This window comes from Nomascus leucogenys, chromosome 16 (assembly GCF_006542625.1).
Source record: "Nomascus leucogenys isolate Asia chromosome 16, Asia_NLE_v1, whole genome shotgun sequence".
NCBI lineage: Eukaryota > Metazoa > Chordata > Mammalia > Primates > Hylobatidae > Nomascus > Nomascus leucogenys.
In genome coordinates, this window is record NC_044396.1 from 69,422,149 (window position 1) to 69,429,256 (window position 7,108).

Consider the following 7,108-nt stretch of genomic DNA (forward strand, 5'->3'; position numbering starts at 1 on the left):
TTGGGAAAGAGTGAAAGAAATGCAGGAGCTATTTGTCACAACTGGTGTTTTCTGAAAACTTGGCATGTGGCAAGTAAGTCCTTTCCTGCAACATTTCTCTATCCTGAAGGCTTGTCATTCTTCACCCCTGATTTGCCTGTTTCATTCTCTGCCAATGCATAAGAGGTTCCCTCCTCCTCCTCACCATTCTGTTTCTCCTCACTACAAGTCTGCTCAGAATTCAGCCTTTATATAGGGTCCCCATAAGACAAATATCTTGATTTATCATATCTTTATTTTTTATCACCCAGAATGTATAAAATATTTTATCTCATAGGTATTTTTCACTTAATATCATTACCCTAACTCAACAAAATTGGTTGTAAAACAATTCTTTCTGAAGCAAGAGAACTTTGTACTTTTTAAAAACAAACAGCCTACTCTGCTTTTTCAAATGTCACCCATTAGAAAATAACACAGCAGATTTTTTTCTGGTTTGGGGCAGGGAAAGTGTGGGCACTATAGGTATCATTGAACACGAATTCAGTCATTCTAATACAGTACAAAATCTGAAGACTACTTTTTAGGCTGTTAACAATAATTCAAAAGATATTTCCATGTAGTACTCTAAGAAAAAATATGAAAACAGAGAAGTTCAAGAGAAGCTATAGCAGAAAATAGTACTGGAAATTCTGGCAGGTGAATTATTTGCTTTATTCTCTCACTTACTACTCACCTTGAAATATCAGCAATCACAAAGATCTTAATAATTTTTATTAGTTTGATGACTATAAAACTTTAAAAGAGGGAGAGTATTTACTTCTAGCAAAACAAAGAAACAGCCATTATGTGGTAGCACATGTGGTTGTAAGACAATCAACCACAAACAACTGGCAACTTCACACATAACTTGACTCCTTTTATCGCAAACCATGTTTATTTAATTACAGCCTTGTGCCTTCATTAACGATGTTTCCAAATATCTCTTGATCCTGGCTAAGTGTTTCTAAATATTGACCTTGGGTTAGCAATAACTGTGACACATATAAAAAGGAGATATTAGGCAATTAAACTGTCCAAAACAGTTGACCAAGCCATGCAAATTCTCTAAACCTACAGGAGGATCAATCTTGAATGTGAAGTTGTGATTTAATTCACGCACTTCTTAAGTATGAGATTCTAAGTGAGCATTGGGAAGCATAGGAAACCTTTACTAATGAACCTTCAGGGACCAGTTAGCACAGTTTGTTAAATTGGAATGCTAATTAGGTCTAGGCAATAGTTTAAATCAACCTAAATGCTTGTTAGTTTGACCAATTACAGGTGCCCAATAAGTGTTTGTTTGAATTCAATAATTCTCTGTCCAGAGGGAATATTCTGGTTCATGAGTGGCTGAATTGAAAAATATAAGCTATTAATCATGAATAAATTGCTTATAAACTGGTGCATTTCAGCATTACTACTGGAAGTCCAAGGTCGCGGCAGTGATGGCTCAGTCAGGTCCCTTTCCTTTGGTAGGTCCTATGCAGCGATATTTCCAAATGGTCCTAGATTATTTTGAAGCTTTTCCATGGCATGTGTAATAATGGAAATACGTACAATACAATACAATAATGGAAAGTACAAGAGTGAAACACCTGGGTTATAAGTCAGTCCAGAACCACCAAACTATTTAGTGACAAAGCAAGTCTAGAACCCACTGTGCTGACTTGTGGGGAGTCTTCCTTCCATTGTGGCCCCTCAAATCCCTCTTGAGTCTACATTTCTCCCTTTCCTACCCCCAAAGCCTGCTACTTTCTCCTCAGTGTATTCTCAAATATTGAATCTTAGGTTCAGACTAAATACTGTAGCCTGTATGTAGCATTTTGATTCAACGACTGGTGTCCTGACCTCACAAAACCATCCCAGAATTGTTCACATGTCTCCCAGGTGCTAGAAACTGCAAAGCCCAGCACTTTCCATAACAACATACACAAAGCTAGCTCCAATCCTGCAATTACACAAGAGCCAGGGACACTGCTGCAGGTAATGAGTCACGTCAAGAAGGATTCCAGTTTGTCTTTTGGGTAATTTAAAGCAGAGGCAATGAATCACTGTGTTAGAAGAAACTACTTTGGTATCAGACAAAACCACATGGAGCTTAGGGCAAATTTCAAATTTGCCACCTCAGCAGTAGCAAATTAGTATTAAATTCAGTTGTATGTGACTGAAAACCCCCAAATAAGCACTTAGCTAGCTAAGCTGTAGCCCTGATTTCTGCATCCCAGCTAGTAGGAAGAAGGAACTGGAGGCCCCATTCTTCTAAGGACAACTGTCAGTAGTCTCCCACGTCATGCATACTTAGAGCTGATGGGCCAGAACTTAGTGAAATGTCCCTGTCAAGGCTCAAGGAAGGCTGGGACATACAGCTTCCACCCCGGGTGCCCTGCTAAAAACCAGATATTCTCTTGCAAAAAAAAAAAAAAAAAAAAAAAGGCTGGACATAGTGGCTCACACCTGTAATCTCAGCACTTTGGGAGGCCGAGGCGGGCGGATCATGAGTTCAAGAGTTCAAGACCAGCCTGACCAAAATGGTGAAACCCCATCTCTACTAAAAATACAAAAATTAGCTGGGCGTGGTGGCATGCGCCTGTAATCCCAGCTACTCCGGAGGCTGAGGCAGGAGAATCGCTTGAACCTGGAAGGCGGAGTTTGCAGTGAGCCAAGATTGCGCCACTGCACTCCAGCCTGGGCAACAGAGCAAGACTTTGTCTGAAAAAATAAAAATTAAAAAAAGGCAGAGGAGATATTGTATAGAAATTGAGTATCTGTTTCATTCCCTTCCTAACTATGGGACTATGGGTAATAATTTTGTGCTAAAATCTTCTTCTGTGATTTAAGATAATACTTCCTTTGGTGTGGATTATTTTGCTTATCCTCAGCAGCGTCTGACACTGTCCAGCACAAGCTCTTTCCTGAAACAATCTATTCTTCCTGTGACTTCCATGGCAGGATACTCTCCTGATTTTGCTCTGACTTTTCTAGTTCTTCCCAATTTTTGTTGTTAATAGTGTTGCCTCCTCTTCCTCTTTCTGTGTCTTAGTGTTCCCATTGGTTCTGTCCGGCAACAGCTTCTTCCTCACTTCTCACTTTATCCATTTTCCTCACTGTTACGCATGGTGGAAGGAAGTATAGTGCACATTTACTGAATGCTTACTATACACTAGGAACTATAAGTGTGTTATATATAGCATCTCACTTAATCCTATCAACAATCCCAAAGCTAAATACCATTGTTATTGATGGAGGTTAGTGTCATCTGTCCACTGTTGAGCAATGCCAGGTTTGGATTTTAGTCCAGGACTGTCTGACTCCATGGATTTTGAGCTTACTACCACATCCACCCATCTTTCTGCAACCATGTAAAAGGAAAACCCTACCAGGTCCCAGCACATACTCATTTGCTTACTGGATACATCCACTGATGATCATGCACACATTTCAAACCCAAGATGTCCCCGAGTAAACTCCTGGTTCTTTCATCAACTATTTATTGAGCACTTTTTATGTGCCAGGCACTGCTGCAGGTGCTGAATCTACTGAAGTAACCAATAGAAACAGTCTCTAATTTCATGAAATTTACTGTTTAGCTGAAGGGACAAACAGTGAAAGAAACAACATCAGTTTGTGAGAAACACTACAAAAAATGAAGCAGGCTAAATGGATAGAGAGATGGAGAGGGCTGTATGGTGTGTGGAATAATGGCCCCACAAAGATGCAAACCCTCTAATCCCTAGAAACTGACTATGTTGCATTACATGGAACAGGGAATTTTACAGGTGTGGTTAAGGTTAAGGGTCTCGAGGTGGGGAATTTATCTAGAATAACGTAGATGAACCCAGTATCATCACATGGGCCCTCAAAAGTGAAAGGTTAGAGGTATGTGACAAGGACAATGGAAGAAGATGCAGGAGAAATTTAAAGCATGAGACAGACTTGACTGCCATAGCTAGCTTTGAAGATGGAGGAAGGGGCCACAAGCCAAGGAATGTGGCATCTCATAGAAGCTAGGAATGGTTGTCAGTTTACAATCAGTAAGAAAATGGGGACACAAATTTCTGCTGCTTTAAGCCACTAAATTCGGATATTTTTTTCCAGCAGCAACAGAAGACTAATGCAGGCTATTTCTTATTTTTTTGTTTTTTTTTTTTTTGTTGTTTTTTTGAGACAGGGTCTTGCTCAGTCGCCCAGGCTGGAGTGCAGTGGTGTGATCTTGGCTCACTGCAAGCTCTGCCTCCCGGGTTCACGCCATTGTCCTGCCTCAGCCTCCCGGGTTCACGCCATTCTCCTGCCTCAGCCTCCCGAGTAGCTGGGACTACAGGTGCCCGCCACCATGCCCGGCTAATTTTTTTGTATTTTTTAGTAGAGACAGGGTTTCACCATGTTAGCCAGGATGGTCTCGATCTCCTGACCTCGTGATCCACCCACCTCAGCCTCCCAAAGTGCTGGGATTACAGGCGTGAGCCACCGCACCTGGCCTAATGCAGGCTATTTTAAGTAGGGTGGCCAGAAAAGGCCACTGTAAACAAAGACCTGCAGAGATAGCTGAGAGAAGAGCTTCCCAGGCCAAAAGAAATGAGTCCGAAGTGAGATGAACTTGGAGTGCACAAGGAATAGTAAGGAGGTGAATGTATCTGGAGTGAGGGGAGAGCTGTGGGAGCTGAGAGTGCAGGAACAGCCTAGGCCAGCACATGTGGAGATGTGCAGGTCATGCAGCTTTGGATTTTATTCTAAGCACGATGAGAGGACAGGTCAGCAGGGGAGAATCATAACCTGACTTAGCTTGTAAGTTTGCCTGTGGGTGCTGTAATGAGAGTGGACTGGATGGGGCAAGTGTAGCAGGAAGGGAGTTCAATTAGGAGCCTCTTGATTGTTATCCAGTATTCTAGATAAGAGAAGACAGCTTCGACTAGGTTGAAAGGGGTGAAGTAACTGGTCACATATAGGATATATTTGAAAGTCAGAGTTCATTCTATTTTCTGATGACTTGGAAGTAGGGTGAGAAAGAGAGAAGCCAGGATGGGCAACTAAATGCATGGTGGTGCCAGACAATGACATGGATAAAAGTATGGTAGAAGAAGGTTGGGAGAGATCAAGAGTTGGGCTTTTTTAGACATAAGTTTTAGATGCCAAAGAGCCATCCAAGTCAAGATGTCAGGTTTTTAGGTATGTGAGTCTGAATTTAGGGACAGTTTGGAATGGAGGCATGTGGTAGGCAGATTTTAGTTACTCCCCAAAGATGTCCACATCCTAATTCCCAGAATCTGTATGTCATGTTACATGGCAAGGGGAGATTAAGGTAGCAGATAGAACTGAAGTTGCAAAACAGCTGACCTTAAAATAAAGAGATATCCTGGATTATCTAGGTGGACCCAATGTCATCAAGAGGATACTTAAATGAAAAAGAGAGAGGCAGAGGACTCAGAACCAGTGATGTGGCATATTCAACTAGCCAATTCTGGCTTTGAAAAGGATGAAAGCTGGTTTTTGCAGTTGGTGGAAGTGGTCATGAGCCAAAGAATTGGGGCAGCCTTCTAAAATCTGGAAAAGACAAGGAAACAGATTCCTTCTGAGAGCCTCCAGAAAGGAACACAACCCTGCCAACACCTTGAGCATAGTTCAGCGAGAACAATTGCAGACTTCTGAGCTAAAAAGCTGTAAAATAATAAAAGGTGTGCTGTTTTAAGCCACAAAGTTTGTGGTAATTTGTTACATGTGCAATATGAAATTAACATAAGGCATAATTTCTCGGAAACTTATTTTTTCTTCAGTCTATCCTGTCTTGGTAAACGACATAAACTTCACCTGAAGTTTCACACGAAAGCAGAAATACGTGCCATCCTTAATTCTTTCCTCTCCTTCATGTTCCTAATCCAGTTGCTATCAAGTTCTCTAGATTCTACTTACTAAATATTTATTGAAAGTTACCCTCAGTCTCCTTTCTCTACACAGGTTATGATCATCATCACCATTCCCCTTTGGGAGAGAAGACAATAGAAACCCACCATCTGTTCCCCATTTAGCAACCAGAATAAGTCTTCTAAAATGAATATTTCAAATTATTCCTCTCACCTTGAGACTCTTCAGTGGCTTGCTATTTCACTCCATAAATTCTCAACTGCTTGACATGGGTTAGAAGATCCTTCAGGGTTGCCTCTGCCTTCAGCCTTATTTCCTAACACTTGTCCTCACACTGAACTTCTTCCAGATCCTGGAAAGCATTAGGAGGCCTCTTCACTTCAGGTGTTGGCACTGGCCTTCCTCGTCCTCATGGAAAAGACCCTATCATTCGTTACTCCCTTCCCTATCTACCTTCAGGTTCCACACTGCTCCCTTCAGGTCGTTCTCATTCTCCTAAATTGTTAGCATCCTGATATCAGGAACTTTTGCTTCAAGACACTCATCACAATAGTGTTCTGTTTGTCTCCATGACAAACATGCTGCAGGGCTTTTGCCTGATTTGTTCAGTATGATATCTTCATTCCTAGCACCCAGCACAAAATACGTGCTCAGCCAATATTTGTCAAATGGTAATTACTCACGAAGACCTGCGAATTACTATGTTTAAAATCTCTACCACGGTTCCTATGACATATTTAGTAACCATTTCCTGGGAAGTCCGTATAATGGAGCATTAAGAAACTTCTAAAAAATGCAATGTTTGTGCCTATCACTAATTTTACATTCTTGACTTTTCCCCACTTTGGAGATGAACAGTAAGAGGTAAGTGAGAGACATTTTATTTTAATTTTTCTTGCATTTACCATGTCACTCAACAATCATTCAATAAGTATTTATTGATACTTGTGCCAATCACTAGGTGTTGAGAATACAGTAAGTGAATAAAATCGTCTGTTTTCATGGAGTTGGCAGAGTGTGTAGATAGGGTGAGATAAAGTCTGAAAGTAAAGAAAGTGAAAGCTATATTAAAATATCGGACAGTAGGCTGGGCGCGGTGGCTTATGCCTGTAATCCCAGCACTTTGGGAGGCCAAGGCGGGCGGATCACGAGGTCAGGAGATCGAGACCATCCTGGCTAACACGGCGAAACCCCGTCTCTACTAAAAATACAAAAAATTTGCTGGGCGTGG